This window comes from Micromys minutus (genome assembly GCF_963924665.1).
Source record: "Micromys minutus genome assembly, chromosome: 26".
NCBI lineage: Eukaryota > Metazoa > Chordata > Mammalia > Rodentia > Muridae > Micromys > Micromys minutus.
Window position 1 is genome coordinate 30661429 of NC_137961.1, and position 17530 is coordinate 30678958.

The 17530-nt window shown below is 35.7% G+C and overlaps 1 protein-coding gene across 2 annotated transcripts in view; it reads left to right on the forward strand.

Annotated features, from left to right (window-relative positions):
* EPHA7 (EPH receptor A7) overlaps positions 1-17530 on the forward strand; it is a 150190-nt gene that overhangs the window by 59875 nt on the left and 72785 nt on the right. The gene's annotated exons all lie outside the window — the stretch shown is intronic.

Below are 17530 nucleotides of genomic sequence, written 5' to 3' on the forward strand. Positions count from 1 at the left end.
GGAAACATGGCAGATTGCAGGCAGTCATGGTGGCCGAGAAGGCGCCGAGAGTTCTACATCTAGAACTTCAGGACATGAACTTATTTTGAGCATCTGAGACCTCAGAGCCCACCCCTTAGTGATACCACACTGACCATCAAGGCCACAACTCCTAGAAGGCCTGTTGGGGCCATTTTTATTAAAACCACCACAAAGATTTTTGAAATATCTGAATGTTGCTTTTGCAAATTTTACATTAGTGTATTTTAATCAGTAGATGTGGGATCCTGTGAGTGTCCATATTTTGTACCACATACTTGACCATTGTAATGAGTATTTCAAAAGAAATGATACTTATGAGTTTGTAGCTTAGCCTAATATTAGCTTTCTTTTTTTTTTCACTGATAATTAAAATGCCTTCCTTAGTCAGCTTTTGTTACAGTTAATATGTTCTGAAAAATGTGTGTCAGGAAGTCAGTTGGAGAAGCCAGACATTCTAAAACCACCAGAAAAAAAATCTTATTACTGGAAGGAGTTTCAGAAATTGGAGCTTTTCTCAACTGACGCTGTTGAAAGATGCTATGCAGTCGATATTTAGTAGATGTTGTTAAGGACTCGGTTATCAACAGTACTAAAAGTGGACACCCTGTACCAGATGACGGAGTTTGGCGAACATTGCAGGAGGGTTATAAGAAGTCCTTTGTGGTCTTTGGCTGAATCTGAAACCAATCAGAATTCTAAGAGCCTGCTCTAACCTTCCTTTCCTTGCTCATTTTCACACCCTGCTGCCTGTTTTAATGGCAACCGTATAGTGACAGCTGCCTATGGGTCTGTGGTGTGGAATGTGTGTACATACACTGTACTCTTTAAAAATACAGTCCATGGACTGTTGTAGTGTTCTGGAAAGCATTGGGGAGGAATTCAGATAAAGACTGAAACTTCATGAAGAAGTAATGGATTGTTTCTCGAATCGGGCTCACTAAGAAGCAGTCAGTATGTGGCGTGGGAAGCTTGATTAGGGGTGGGTTAGGGATTAGACAGCCTGGGAAGAGGAGAACCAACAAAAGTGGCAGCTGGGAAACGGAGCCGCGATGGAGTCATGTTGGAATCTCCTCCTGACTCCAGGGAACGGTCCCCATTTAATGAACTTCCATCTTATCCTCTATTGAAATGAATTTTACACTTCAGCGTCTCCCAGATATTGACTGTAAGTTTCACTAGGAAGGAATATCATTTTTCAGACAAAAAAAAAAAATAGTCTGATGGAACAGGAAAGTGAGTTCTGCTTCTTGGCGGCTGTCTCAGCATCTGGTAAAATAATTTCTTTTGTCCTTCACCAAGGGGACTGTGACCGCCACATCACAACATCTATTACAGAAAATTAAATCATGTTAAAAAATAAGGGAGCAAAGTTCAGGCTGTGCTTAGAGGAAGACAGTGATCTGGGCTGGGTCAGTAAAGACTTGCCTGAAAGGCTAGTGGGAGCCTTGTGTAGAGAGATCAGACCTGAGGTTGGAAGAGGTGCTGGGTTTGAGAGCAAGCGAGTTGTTGTTGATGGAGTGTTAATTTTTGTGTATTTCTCATCACACATTTACATATTGACTGTAGTTGATTTCCCCCCTTTATGGACATTAGATTCTTTCTCCACATAATATATTCTATATACAGTTTCTCTCCCCTCTCTGAGCATCAGTTTCTGACTCTTATTCATTACTATGGCTTAGGCTTCTAAGGGATGATAATAAAAACACAAATAAAGCATAAGGTAAAACAAAAACTAATGCATTGGCAGTAGACAGACAAACAAGGAGAAGTCTAAGACCCCCCAGAAGAAGGCACAAGGATCAGAGAGCCCCCATTGTGAACACTCAGGGACACAAGCATCAGAGCTCTATGTTCGTGTTCACAAACATGAGTTGTGTAGATAGTGCATTCATCTACGGCCCTGGCTGTAAGACTGTGGAGATTATTCTATAGTATTGGCAATTGCCTATGTTATTTGGGGCTCCCTATGGGACCCCTTTGGCTAACAGGTACATTAGATATGACCTAATCCCAGGACTGGGTGTTTCATTTAGTAAGAAGGGATAGCCTGTTTGGGCTTTGTCTCTTTATTTTTCATTATTTGGTCGCTCCAGATAGTCACAAATACCTCTCTACATTAGTTCTGAAAAAAACACATCAAAACAGTATAATGCAGATATTTTCTGAGGACAGAAGGGCGTATCTGGGCATCAGTCCATGTCTGGCAGTCCTAATAATGTCCATTATTGTCTTAGTGTCTTTTCTCTCACTTATTATAATGTTGATTGTATATGGGTTGTAATGGGTTTCATACAACTCAGAGCATATCATTAGAAGTTTGAATGATTTTGTGAATATGTACAGGTGAAACACTGTGAATTTAAAGTTGTGACTCTACAGGATCATCTGTAAATTGTTTGACCCATATTCTTGCAATCTCTTATACTGACTACCTTGGAATTTTCAAAACGGTATATATGATAATATTGTTTATTAATCTCTTAGTTGTAGAATCCATTGTGTGAGGCTTAAGGTTAAGTAAATTATGAACTATTCACAAGAAGGGGATCTAATAATATCCCCTGGACATCAATGGCAAAATCTCTGTCAGAGGTAATTACAATAAACATTATTATCTCTGGTTGCCATCTCTCTCCATTTCAAGAAAAAAAAGAGAATTACATATTTTAGCTTAAATAATTTCATGTTTTTTTTAATTCCTAGATCTAATTTCTCAGTCTAAGATTTATTTCACTGATCCCTTTAGTTTGATTTGTGAGTTTTTTTTTAATGTAATGTTTCAAATTAAGTACATTGGCAGCATCATGTGCTATAACATAATACATCAGCAAAGCTATGCTAAGAAGATGCCAGTACAAGTCTTTCCTTTAACTTTCAGAAATAGCTTTATTCACATGAATTAATGTGATTCAACTATGAATATCTTTCTCAAAAAATCAACCCAAACCATCTCTTTCCTGTGATTTAAAATGGACACAAATCAACGTGTATGTCTAATACATAAAATGAACTTGCTCTGTTTAAGGTTGAGCATTTTTATATTTCTTGGAAAATAAACCTTGGTTTATATTTAATGAAAATATGCTATTACAAAAATGCATCCTTTGGTTCTAGAACCTTTGCCAGTTATAAAGTAACACTGAATCAGCAATTTTCATAAAATCTAACCAGTTCACCAGAAGGTACAAAAAATTTACAATTACAAAAAAAAACCAATAAAACATCATTTAGAAAGTGTGTTGATTTTATTAAAGCACACATGAGTAAGCGAACCTACATCATCTACAGCAGAAGAGCTGGGCTTTCTGCTCTGTTCCAGTGCTCATGCTGAATCTTTGGCATGAGTGTGTCCACATCAGGTGACAGGTTATACATGTAGAAAGAGGAAATGACGTTTTCCAGTAATCGGGTTCCTTGGCATTCATGACCTTTTAAGAAGTGGCCCTAGAAAATGCTCTTTCACCTGTCTCCCCCTCTTTCCAGTTACATGGAGTCAGGTTGCAAGAATGCATAGACGGAAAACCATGATCTCTAAGCCCAAAAGTAAAACCTTGGCAAAGGTGAACCTTGGCAAAGGCTGTGTTCTGGGAATTTTTCAGTCCTTTCAGCTGTCAGAGAATAACTTTTAATAAGCCTATGGTATGTTCAATCAGACCGTGCTGATTAGTATAACTGTCCACCTGTGGAATAATTGGATTCACCTTATTTTGAAACATCTATGAACATAAGACTAAAGAAGGTATCTTGTCCCTCTGTGTACCGGGCAAAATGTGAGAGTTGTAGATACTTACATATTTTGTGATTTTCCTCCTCTAATATTTTTGAATTTGTTCAGTAAGACCGATAGTGAGAGGCAAAGTGACCCATAGTCATGCAGTGTTCTCCGTACCCCAGACGAGCTGATTAATTACTAATGAGATGTGCAGGCTGTGCCTTGATGCTGCCGTACCACTCTGTTCAAATTAGGTAGGAATTTTTGCTTCATTTTCTAACCTTAAAACCTTTGTCATATTCTTGGCAATTTTAATCTAATCATTTGCACACGATTAAGAAGTAAATGCTGTATATAATACCTTTGTGCAATATTTTTATAACTGTTTTGAGAATTAAATTAGTAACTTACTAACGTGGAACCCCTTCTTTTAAATAAATCTTGAATTATTATTCTAGAACATTCTATAATGACAGTATTATGTAAAACAATTCCTATACTATGTATTGCCCTTAATAGAAGCCTTTTCAATTTTCTTGAGTCAAGGCATTATTCAACTGAAATAAAACCCTAAAACAATATATAAAATATCACTTCACTTTTAAATGTAAAAGTTTTAAAAAATTCAGTTAAGTGATAAATATAAAGTTGCCTGCACTAAAATGTGTCTACTTCTCCCCTCTTTTAAGAAGAAAAGATACTGAAGCTTAGGTTCACTTAAGGACCTAAAAGAAAAAGAATTGCAGGATATAATCTTTGGTAGATATCTGTTGAATTTGTTATATGTTTCTGAAGTTTCCAAACAATTAAAAGTAATTAAAATAACAAAATTATTACTATTATAGTAATTGAAATGCACCCAAGGTTTCTAATAGGAATTAATTCAGAAGGTACCTTTTGTTAATCTTTATTTGGTCCAAACCAGTTATCTCGGTGATTACTTTCTAATGTACAGACAGCTTTGGTGTGCGAGTCATTAATCTGTTCTAGTGGAGACAATTGCCAAACCATTTCTGTTACTAAGGTAAGAGCCTTCTGGAGACAGACTGGATTTCAGACAATGAAAGGCCAGAGTAGAGAACCCCATAACCTGCTTGTGTGTGAACAGATACACATATGGGAACAGCTCACAAGTGCAATGATAAGCACCTTGACCTGTATATTAGTGCAACACACTTCTTCCCAGCTCCGGTTTCTGTACACTTTCCACATCACCCATGCGTGCCCATTGACTTCCTGAACCTACGTGGTGGCATTAGCTTGACAACAATAGAAGATGGCCTTTACATTGACCAGCATTTGGTTGTTCCATTTCCCATAGATCTACTGAAAGAAAGAGTAAATGTTGATTATTTTATTTCTTGCTTTGTTGGTGATGAATTGAAGCAAATTTGATTCAGACAAGCAATCTGGTGGAATGAGGCAGGGCTATCCAGCAAACATCTGTATTTATCTACCAATGCAGCAAATTAGACATACCTAGAAAAGACATTGATTCACGAGAATCATTAACAGTTCTAACCAACTGATCCAAGTAATAGGGTAACAGAGAGAACACTATCAAGATCTTGCTTCTCAGATCCGTCGCTGAGAACTGCAATGAGCTGATCTTTACTTGTTTAAATCTCTTTTATGACTTTGTTCTTTGAGAAGCAATAGGCAGAATCAATTAAGAGGTGAAAGATGCATGAAAAATTATCCAACTTTCCTGCACTTCATTTGCAAAGAGGTCAGTCACAAAGGAAGAGATAATTGCTCCATCCTAACAAAATTAATCTGGGACACTCAGAGCAGATGATGTACGGTCTGTGACAAAATAAATGACAGAGATACACACACAAGCCTGTAGATTCTTGTCCTGTTGCAGAGTAGGACCACAGAAGGGGTGTGTCAAGACAGTCACCATAGGTTTGCAACAAGCAGCTCTTAATCACACACTGCATATCTCATAATTAGCATCTCAAGTTTTGATACTATCTAGTGACTAAGTCCAATGCATAGAAAGATGCAGAACATTGGCCATACCAGGCAGCAAGACAATTATATATGCTAGAAAGCAAACACTGGTTTAGTCATTACCACTAGTGGGTTAGTCAAACATTTTAATCACTTTCAATCACAACTCTTAACTCTGGACATGACAGCTATAGTATATGGATTTTATTGCACAGATGTGGACATAAGGGGAAACTGCTGTATACATGTGACAAAAAATGCTTTTAGAACTGCCAGGGATACAATCTGGTAGAACGCCATTGTCACAGGATGCAAATGTAAATGGAGTGGCATCTGATGTAGACAGCAAGGCAGGCACTGCAAGGCCAGAAAGGGATACCCTTATTTTATTTTATTTTTTTTTAGCCAGGTACTGGCTGATTCAAATGTCTTAGGAGGTCATCTGAGTGAGGACAGACAGGAATCCTTTAGAGTTGAACATTTGGAGCTATGACAAGTAGTCATGCTGGGAAATTTGAGGTAGAAAGTACCATAATCCTATTTCCATGGTCAGAAACAAATACACTGTGGTATATGCAGCAGGCATGCCTGGGGTTGGCTGGACTGAATGGTAATAGATTGCTTTTTATGCTGATTTCATACAACATTTATCAAACCGCTAAAGACCGAGACAGAAAATGAGTCGGAGTTCGGTTTGGGAAGAAATGACTGCTGTTGTTCTTTTCTAATGCATTATCATGACCTTGTTTTCTCCTTGCTTTGACATTTCATTCTGTTTTCTTACATGCCTGACATCACTAAAAACCCACATTTAGCCTCACGTAAATTTTGTTGTTGAGAACCATCCAATAGCACAAATAGAGGTCAACAAAGGAGAGCTGTTAATTCTCTGAAGGGAAACTGTACACATATAAGCATCTCTCCTGTAATATGTCGCCATTATTAATGTCGGATGCTATACATTCAGTAAACGTCACACAAAGAGCCTTGTATCTACATATATTACCATGGGCATTAAAAAAACTTGTAGTTACATAATGCTGTTTTGTTGTACATTTTATTTTCCCTGTTTCTTTGTTTCCTTTCTTTTCCCATGTATCATAAACAGTGCACCATAGTACATGGTCACATGTTGTGAACGTGGAAGGATTTTGCTGGATGCGTACTTGTGTACATAGGATTGGTTAAATATCTGTGGGGTAGTGACTACCTGACACTATCCCTCAGCTTGCTCTTTAGGAAAACATGAAAGCACACCAATAAATACAAACACACACACACACACACACACACACACACACACACACACACCAAAGCACATACACACTAAACTAGAAATTGCCTAGAAATTTTGAAATTATTCTTGCTATTTTCAACATCTGTTACCACTGAACAAACTGCATTTTCTCATTTAGTCATCTTTTTAATTTAATTTTAAGTTTTAAAATTTTTATAAACACAATGCCAGGAAGACATCTAGGAACCCTTGGGTTTTAATGTTATGTTTTACAGTAAACCTGATGCACTAAATGCTGCCAGGGCAGAACAGATACTAACTGGCTCTCTTTAAACTGATGTCCAATACTTGGAAGTTTTCGTATTTTATTCGACCTAAGGTAGAAATGAGTGGGTGGATTGCAATCACTGTATTCTGGTGGCTCTTCTTTCTGTTTTCTGAGCAAACCTCAGCTAACCTGCCAAAGCAAGAAGAGTTGACGTTATTTCTTATTTGGTATTAAGTTACGAACTAGGAACCTCAGTGGATTGTCTTCTTAAAAAAGTACATTGGGTGTACGCTGGGTCCATTTTGACTTTAATCTGTAAACGTTATTAATGAGGGTGATTCTGTGGGTGTGTTTATGTTTCTTCCTTCAGTGCTACAGAACTCATAAGCACTCTTGCCTAAGTTTCTGTGTGGAAATCTCCTTTTGTCTGCTTGTTTGCCTCTGAGATTTTTCTACTCCTGAAACTAGAACCCTATGCAATCTACTTTTCTATAAAAGAACTTAGAACAGATCCTCATTAGAATTAAATTAAATATTTCTATTTAACCTTTCAAATTCCTTACAGACCAGTGAAAAATCTATTTTGATGTTTTTAGAAATTTGGAATAGTTTTGAAACTTGGAATAGTTTTAGAAACTTGGGATAGTTTTGCATTTTGCAAAGATGGAGTTTTTAGTGTCTTTGAAATCAGAGTTTTCCCAGGTGTGATTTAAATGATAGAATTTTAGAAAGCCCCACTATTATATATTTATAAAAGGGAATTAATAGTAATTGGGGATTTTTGTTGTGCGTTTTGTTTTGCCATTTCCAGGATAAATATGCATTTTTACTAAGAACAGCTATGCAGGCTATCAAATAGGTAGACAACCTGTACAGCAAGTTTCTTTCTGAAGACAAGAAAACGTAAGAGAAGTCAGTAAAAGTAAAGTGTGTTTGTCACTTGGAGCAAGCGAATGAGAATCACATAAAGCGTTTTCTCAGCAATTATCATTTAATTGGACATTTTGTTTGCTCTTAGGTGTATAATAAATAAATCTAGGAGACCTGAACATGGAAATTAGATTTAGTGTTCCTCTGGGTAGCTGAGATTACCCTGCCACTGTTATAAAACCCTGAGTTTTTTGTTTTTGTTTTTTATTGTTTTTTAGAGTGTAAATAAATGTATTGTCAGTAAAGAATTAATAGCACATCCAGGAAGACTTTATTTAATAATAATGGTGCAAATAGTTTTTATGGCATTCGATTTATCTAATTTATATCTGTTTGATTGCCACAGCATGCCTTTCATCTGTAAGAATTGCACCCTAGGGAGTAGTCAACATATCAATTCATCTCTTGTCTTTCTTTATGGCTGCAAGTCCTATTATAGTATGAGCTCAGAGTGACACTCTTTTTTGAAAACTGCCAGCCAACTGGTTCCAGTCTAGCTGACCTTTTGTTTGTAACCATGATCCTAATGGTTTTCCTATTGGCTTCTGTTTCTCACAGATTGCATTACAATCTACCCTTTTGTCTTATGGTATCTTGATGGGGACAGAGCAGCAAGAGTGAATTGCACACCTGCAATTACTGAGCTTTAGAAAGAGGAAGGACCTGCTTCACGTTAACCTGTAGGCTTTTTTTAAATGCCTTTTGATTTATCTGTCATTTGATCCATCGGCAATGAATAATTTTCATGGAAGGTGCACTTTAATTACATTCCCATTTGACTTGCATTATCAACCCCTATCTAGGTAATTAATCTCACCAAGTATCCAATTTCGGCCTTTATTGCTGGCAGGCAGACCTTCTGAATTATGTGTGCTTGAATGGATCTTGGGTCTTTTCACCAAGCCGCCCCTGAAAAAGATCTGAGAGTCTCCAAATCCCAAAACTATGTCTTGGATATTTTTTTTCTAATAGATACTGTGAACAAATTATATTTAGCGTCACTCACATACTTCCACATCTTATAGTTTTGTATTATACTTGTGAGATAAAACTAGGCCATGGGTAACTTGGGGTACCCATACTGTTTGTCATTTGTCAAGAGAAGACGTGTGCTAAGTTTGTAAACTTACCGAGCACTTGTGTGCATCTGCTCATGGAAGTAAGATAATAACATCTATAAACTTCAGAGGGTTCTTTTACTTTCGGAATTTGGTTATTTTTTTTCTCCTGAATTAATGTTAGCAATTGGGTTGAAGATAAATCAAAATCAGAAGAACTTAAAAGTGACTTTATATTTTATATTGTCAAACTCCATTTTCTATAATTTTCCTCTTTCTCAGTTTACGTTCTCCACCTACAGCCTAATTCTGGACTTTTAATTGCTAAATTTCCCCACTGACAAGTGCCAAAGATTTTTTTTTTCCATTTTAGTTTACATGTGCAGTTATTCAAAAATACTCTAAATATTTAATCCCCCCCCAAATATTTGGACACTGATGTTTTCTAGATGTGAGAATTATGAAGTATTTTACTTCTCTATTGAGTACACTACAACAATGTGGAGAACTTCATGGGAACAAATCAGAGGACAGAAAAACATGTTGGCTCTTTGAAAGTGCTCTAAATCCAGGACAGGATCTTAAGAGCGTATTTGGCTGCTGTGTGGAAGTGAAGGTCGTGTGATCAGGGAACTGCAGAGGTTGATGTGTCCCTCAGGAAAATATCTGGGAAGACAAAGATTATGTCAATGCGGGTAAGAACAGTACTTTCTTATCACATACAGAGTCATCTGCAGAGTGTAGGCTTTGTATATTTGAAATCTTTAATCAGGTGTGAACTTATTGAAAAACAGAAAATTAATCAGCTGTCTTGAGTGTGTTGGTTGGATTCCTATTACATATAGGATGCAGTTTACATATAGGGGCACAAGTAGAACTTGTTGGAGTCGAATGACTTCATGTGTCTATCTGCAGCTCTAACCTCTTAAAGACAACCTTTTATGTATCTCCTCAAGTCCACAGATTATGATTATATTTATAAGATCAAAGACAACACCATTAAAATATGATTTTATTTTAATCTTTTAACATGTGTGTAGCTTTTATTTAAACATTTAATTACAATAATTGAATACATTATAATATATAATTATGTATTATTAAAACACTTGACATCTCTTTTTAATCCAAGCATTGTTTTTTTATATTTGCAAACAATTTTTCTCCTTTTCGTTTTAGCTTAATTGCATATTTGCAAGCCCAAATGTTTCTGGAGAAATAGTCACACTCACACATGTGTTATATATTTTCATAAATGTATCATTACCCTACGCTTATCTTAATAATCATATAAATGCACAGTTTTATATTATTTTAAACGTGTGTTGTTACATTGATGTGTTTTGGAATATCTGAATCATGAAAGTGTATATCTTTAAATAGTTTTATTTTTATTTCCTAGAACCCTATTTGAATTAGAATATGGACATTTCATTGATAGCTAGAGATAAAGGAATTGAAGTGAAGTAGCAGAAACTTTAAATAATGAGTCCACAGGCTCTTGACTAGCATTTATGAATGCTATAAGAGGCAGGAGATTTCCTTCTGAGTTCTTTTCTTTCTTGATATATGTCCTTAGACATGCTTCTTTGCAATGCATCTTCAGCCTAAAACATATATTCCTTTAGTTACTGAGGCAATAAATACCTTGATCTGAGAATACATTTCTACAGAAGAAAAGATCTCAGTTTCTATGTGATATGACATGCCTGGCAAGATAGACCAAAGAGACAAAGAATTTAGAATTGTAGGTTTGCACTTCAGGGTAATCACTTGCTTTTTGCACTTTAGCAAATTTTCCGATTTATAACATTAGTTAATCACCATGTTGTGTAAGCAGCTGTGCATCCGTGGCAACAATGAGCCCAGATCTCTTTTTTTGGAAAATTGTTGTATAAATACACCTGGAGCAAAGCAGAATCTTATTAAAATCAGTAAAATAGTGTGGATAATTTTATTTATGGTTCAAGTTGCCTTTACTATTCTAATACATAACACTTTGGATCACGTGGACTGTAAAAGAATTATAAATTATTGACTATTCTTGGAGCAAGTAATGTTACCATTTTCTTGGTGTCTAAACAAGCCTTTCACAGTCCATTCTTCCAAGAGATAATAGAGGTTTATTAGATACAGTGCATTTCAAAAATGCTATTATCTCTTAAGGAAGTGGTGTCTCTAATGATATTTTTAAGATTCTAAGTATACATGAATTTTATTTTAGCGTACTTGTTGGTTAAATTGTGTGGTAGATGTAGAGATTTTATAATACTGTATGAGGATGCACATCATATATATACAGATTTTAATATTTATGCAATTTATTATAAAGAGGATTAATCTCTTTCTGTATAACTTTATAAAATATATCATGTCATTGTGTACATAGTTTGCCAGCCAAATACAGGAAATATTCTATTTTTCTATTCAACTTGTATTATATATTAAAAGATAGATAAATAACATTAATTGATAATGATATAGGAATGACAGTGAAAAACTTCTGACAATCAGTAATTTTAACTTGTTTATGTTTGTAAAGAACTATCCTTTCTCTCTCTCTCTCTTTCAAACAGTATGATAGTTCAAACTGAGTTGTTTTGATTACTATTGAATATTCAGACAGTTAACAACTTTGTGGAGTTTTGTATATTCGTAAACTTTTATATTTGAATTTAAAACCACTCATCGATAGAGTCTGAGAACTATAATTTGGTGAGTGCTAGGCTGGAGAGAGAATTGGATTTTGATGACATGATTCATATTCTCATAAGCAGAGTATTCACTTTCCTAGTTGTAACTGAATTTAAAAGTTACCTAAACACTCTTCTTTCATTTAATTTGTTTCTGCTTGCATTAACTGTTGACCAAAATCAGCCTTTTGTTTGCACGTTTACCCATATGCAACATTGTTACACTTTCAGAGAATTAAGTGAGAATTCTGAAACCAAAGTGTTAAACACTAACTATGAAAGATGAAACCTTATATGATGGAATTCCATGTGCTCTTTGGATTTGCAGGGCATAACAAAGCCATCGGATTCAGACCTTCCTCTACATCGAAAATTGCTTTCTCTGGCTTTACATTTATCCCCAAGGCCTTTCTTCTCCACACATTTCTTAGGCGACTCATTCTCTGCTTTTTTGGTTATTTTCTCAATTCTCCTCATTCAGTCAAAATTTCCCTTTCTTCTGCCGCACCTGCCCTCTCCCTCCTTTCTTTGCTTGCTGTATATTTTCATAGATAGCAACAAAGTGCAGAGGAAAAGATTTACTTATATATTTATAGCACAGCCAATATTTGAATACCATGAGGGTCCTGGGGATGGTGAACTCAGAGCCAACTTTACTATTTTTTCTTTAATTATTATTTAAAATTATTATTATTATTATTATTATTATTATTTATTATTATTATTATTATGACTATTTTTGTAAGAAGAGAGGGGGACAGCCATGCCACTGCACATGTATCCAAATAAGGGAGCATCTTCTGTGGAGTCTTTTCTTTCCTTGTGCAGCATGTGAGTTCCTGAGATTGAACTGACTACCAGACTTTCTGAGCCATTTTGCTGGCCAGAATTTATTGATTTGTGACAGCTGCCTTGTCCTGTGATATTTACTTTTCCCTCTGAGTTGCTTCCAGCCCAGAGCTGCATTTTTGAGACCAGTGCCAAGAATAACAGTGAGCCTGTCAGTGATAGACTATAGTAGTTGATATGAAAAACCGCAATATTCTTTTTCTACCGGTTCCCTTTGAGATAAATCTCTCACCCACCAAACATAATTATATAAACCTGAAAACTTTTTTAAAAAATAGCTGTTTGAGACTGTTTGAAACAGATTTTCTTTCTTCCCACTTATAAAAAATTCAGCTCAACGGAATGGCCAAACTGCTTTTATAATTGGAAAAGCCACAATTTTTGTGGCTAGAATTGGTCAAGAATGTATGGAAAAATAGGTCTAGTTTCTAATCTGTATTCCGAAAAATAGAAATATTCTCTTGGTACTGCCCAGTTTAGTCAGTGTGTAAATACACTCGCTTGCTGAAAAACCTATGATTCTGACCTTTGGAAAATGCTGTGTAATCCTTAGTACCTTGCTTTTGACCGCTGTAATTTTTGGTATCACTGAGCAACCTTATCTGTGAACATCAGCCTCTAGTGTCCTGCTTTTCTCACAAGAGAAAAGTGAGTCTTTAAATTGTACATTTGATAGCTGTAGCATCACACCCTCATGATTTAAGGACACTGACGATCTTGACAATAATGATTGTGTTCCATACAAATACAGTAAATGATAACATGGGTTTCTTTAAGTTATGACTTATACTCCACACGTATGTTTTTTTTTTTCCTCCGTAGACTCCAAACCTGCAATACTATAAATGGCAAGCCGAAGAACAAATGAGCAGATTTATGTCTCTTTGTTCTATATTTTTATGCTGTTTTTATTGCTCTGAACATCCTTCAGGTATATGTTAACAATGTGGAATGGGGAGAAGAAAATCACACAAATGCTGCTGTGTACTGGAGCATTCTGGGAAATGGTTATTGGGGTGAAACGTCCCATTCTATTCTTATGAGTTGACTGAGTTTTTTTTTTAAGCTGTACATTTAATTCCTGTACAGCTATGATGTGTCTCATATTAAAGGATAGCTTAACATTTTATCGGCCCCCGCGGTCTCACTCCCCGGACGCTGCTCTAGAGCAGAGCTGAGCACACAACTGTGGTCCCCCACACCACTATGAACTCAGGTGCAGTTCACTCCACTGCCCCTGTTGCTTCTGTCCGGGGTGGATATGAACGTCCCACTGTGTTTTGTTTCTCCATTGCCTGGCACAAACATGACTCCAAAGCCCGGAAGCTTTTCAAACAGGTTTATATATTATATTCTCAATCCACAAACCCTCTACACAGTAAGATTACATCCAATACACAAAGATACAAACTGCCCTTGTATATGAGATAAAAAGACCTACAGAATCCCTTAAAAGTATTCTTACCCACCTATTGCCAGTTAAGTCCATCTTTACCTTGATCCTCTTTCTCCAGCTCCACCATGAATGCTCCCCCAAATCTCTATTTTGCCTCTTGCCTCTACTTCAGCTCCTTGACTTTTCCCCGTCGATCCCTCTCCTATCATGTATCCCCATAACATAAATCTACAAGTTCCCCTTGTGGCATTCCCCATGATGACAGCTAATGTTCAGGCTGCTGTAACATATGGCTCATGAGTAAAAACACCGTATATTCCTATATTCTGTGTATTTGTAAAATTTACTGATGCTAAATTCCACACAAAAAAATGTAAGGAATACTCCTCTGTCCATCCTTAACAGTCAAGTGTAAAGTTGTACGTGATTTGTGTGACAATTGTGCATTATTTTCTCTATTGTATTTTAAAGGTTGTAGGGGGTGAAAAACTTGTTAGTTTTATTCAAAGCTTGAGCTGGTTTTCTTTTTTTTTTATAGGTGGCTTTATTTTTATCAGTATATTTTGTGTGTCTGTGTATGTGGGTATACAAGAAAACATGTGCACATGCATTTGAAGACAAGAGGCCAGCCCTAAGTTGCCAATTCTTGAAAAATATTCACTTTGTTTTGGGGACATAGTCGCTTTGAACTGAAGCTCACCTAGTAGGTTAGCGTGACTGGTCAGTAAACCCTCCGGAGCAACCCATTCTTTTCCTTCTTAGTCCTGGGATGAGAGACCACACCACTACACTTTTCCATGTTAGGTGTGTTTCAACAGTTCACTCAGGGACTCATGCTTGTAAGGTAGACATTTTACCCCATGGCCTACCATTCTAAGAATTTTAAAACGAAACCTTTTAGAACTGAAATTCGTCCAGTTTGTGTTGAATAGAAAGAATAGTATTTATGTTATAGTAACAAACATACATTGTATATCATTCACATACAGCAAGCCATCTTTGTAGACTATCAATAAGAAATATGGAATTTTTTTCTATGATTTGAAGGTAAATAATCTCAATTTCATTAAAGAATAGAAGTACGGTTTCTTTTTAAATTTCACAATTTGTCAAGGGAAATATATTAATCCATAGTTTTTTAAGTCTTGATAAGACATATTGTCTTATAATTCTATTAAAAATATAGAAAATATGATAATTTTCTAGTCTCCACTTTAGAAGGACCTCTGAATATTTATAAAAAAACTGCAACTCTAGGGGATATGTATACTACCCATTATTATCGTACCTGGTTCACTTCATGGTCAGTACTCTTTCCCTGTGAGCCTTTCTTTCTCTTACTGTTCCATTATTAATCTTCTAGTCTCTCTTGCAAATCACACACACACACACACACACACACACACACACACAAATATATAGATAGATATAATTGTTTTTTCTCCTTAAAATGACACAAAAAATGGAGTTCTTTATGTTCTTCCTGATGCCCAGAACTTTAATAAGTCCTTTAGAATTATAATGTAAATACCAAAGAAACTATTAAATTTTAAATAGAATTTATGTCTCAGGATTGATCAGAGAAAAAAGGATTATATTACAACTGTAGACAGATAATACATCACATGTGTGGATGATTGTGTCACACATTAGCTGAAAACCTCATGCTATTCTAATAGTAAAACCAGAAGAAAGGTATTTTCTTTCTTTCTTTCTTTCTTTCTTTCTTTCTTTCTTTTTTAAGTCTTTCTTGAGTATCCCCATATGTTCTTGAAGGCAGAGAAATTAAGCCTAGAAGTTCCATAAAAATGTTTCCAGAGAGATCAGTCCTTCGTGGCGTTAGCACTTTAATGATTCATTATCAGAATTTTTCTTGTAGGAAGTATATTGCTTAAAATGGAGGTAGAAGGTAAGCACTTGCTGAGGATGAGAGGGCCTATGAAGCAAGAAATGACAGTAAACAGGAGAGCCATGAGCCTCTGACCCAGTTCAACATTTCAGGTGATTTATCCTTTCCTGTTCTTATATTTTATGGTTGTCCTAAGTCTGCAAACAATTGTGATAAATATGATGCTAGTCATTGTGGAAAGCATTTGAATAAGGGCACACATCACAATTTATACTAGTTTCATGTAGTATTAAGTCTAAAGGTGAAACATGCAAATATATTCATTGTTATCAAGGAAGGAAATGAATTTGCATCCGACTTTTAACCTTGATATTTGTGATTTGATTTAGAACATCCTTGTTCTAATGCATAGAAAAGCCACAGGCTTTCTGTACAGAATAACAGAAATGACATCTTGATGTGATGCTTTGGATGATATATATTAACTTTACCTGCTATTAATTGTACAGAGTTATTAATTTCTCTGTTAATGAGAACTAAATTATGAAAATAGAAATACAAACTATGATTTGATTGGTATTTTATTTTAATTTAATTATCTTAAAACTTTTTTCTAGTACAGCGATGATCATACCAGTATTTTTTTAATTTGTGTTTTAAAAATATTTTAAATAATATTAAATTCAATTATGCTAATATTCAAGTGTGTTGCAAAGTATTTTTGTACTTTTGCCTCCGTAAATTTAGCTATATGGCCAGTAAAAACACAAAGCTAATAGGAATGTTTACATAAACTGGTTTATTTTTTGCCATGAACAAACATGTCATACTATAACCTAGAATAAAGCTTTAAGTGATAATTGTGCCTCTGTATAGAAACTGAAAGTAATTAAAAATGTAAGCCACAGAGCAAGGAAAGAAATGGCATTTTCTGGTCTTTAGCTTCACACCGGATTAAAGACTTCAAACATAAAAAGCCCTAGTTTTGCAGGTTTGCTGTTCATGGAGTGTTCTCTTTCCAGTGGCTGCTAAAAGAAGTGCACTTGGGAGAGTGAACAGGTAAAGATCATGGGCTGGTCGTGTGGCTCATGATATGCATAAGACTCTAACACCATGACAGAGATGTTTCCATTATCATGGACATTTTATTCTAGTAATATTATTCACCCAATATCTCTTCAAACATATTGGTTATTTGGGCCTATTTAGTTTAATTCTACTCAGCTCCCATGAGACCAAGGCCTTCTCCCTGGTCAGTTGATATTAAACTGAAGTGAGTGAGGCAGCTCCGCTTCCTTATGTTTAAACGAGTAATACTTGAACAAGTGCACATAGTTAAGTGCCTTCAAATTCAGGTTCCTAACAGAGGAGCTGAAAAGCAATTGTGTAATATGTATTCCTTGGTTGATAAATTATGTGCAGAAATGAAACACACTGTTGTCTGTTTCCCTTCAGGCAAAGCTGTATAATCAAAGCTTCTTCAGTCAGTCCTGGCTTCGGGATGCAGAAAATGACAGGCCGGTTTATGATAGTCACCAAATAATAAAACAGCACCTTT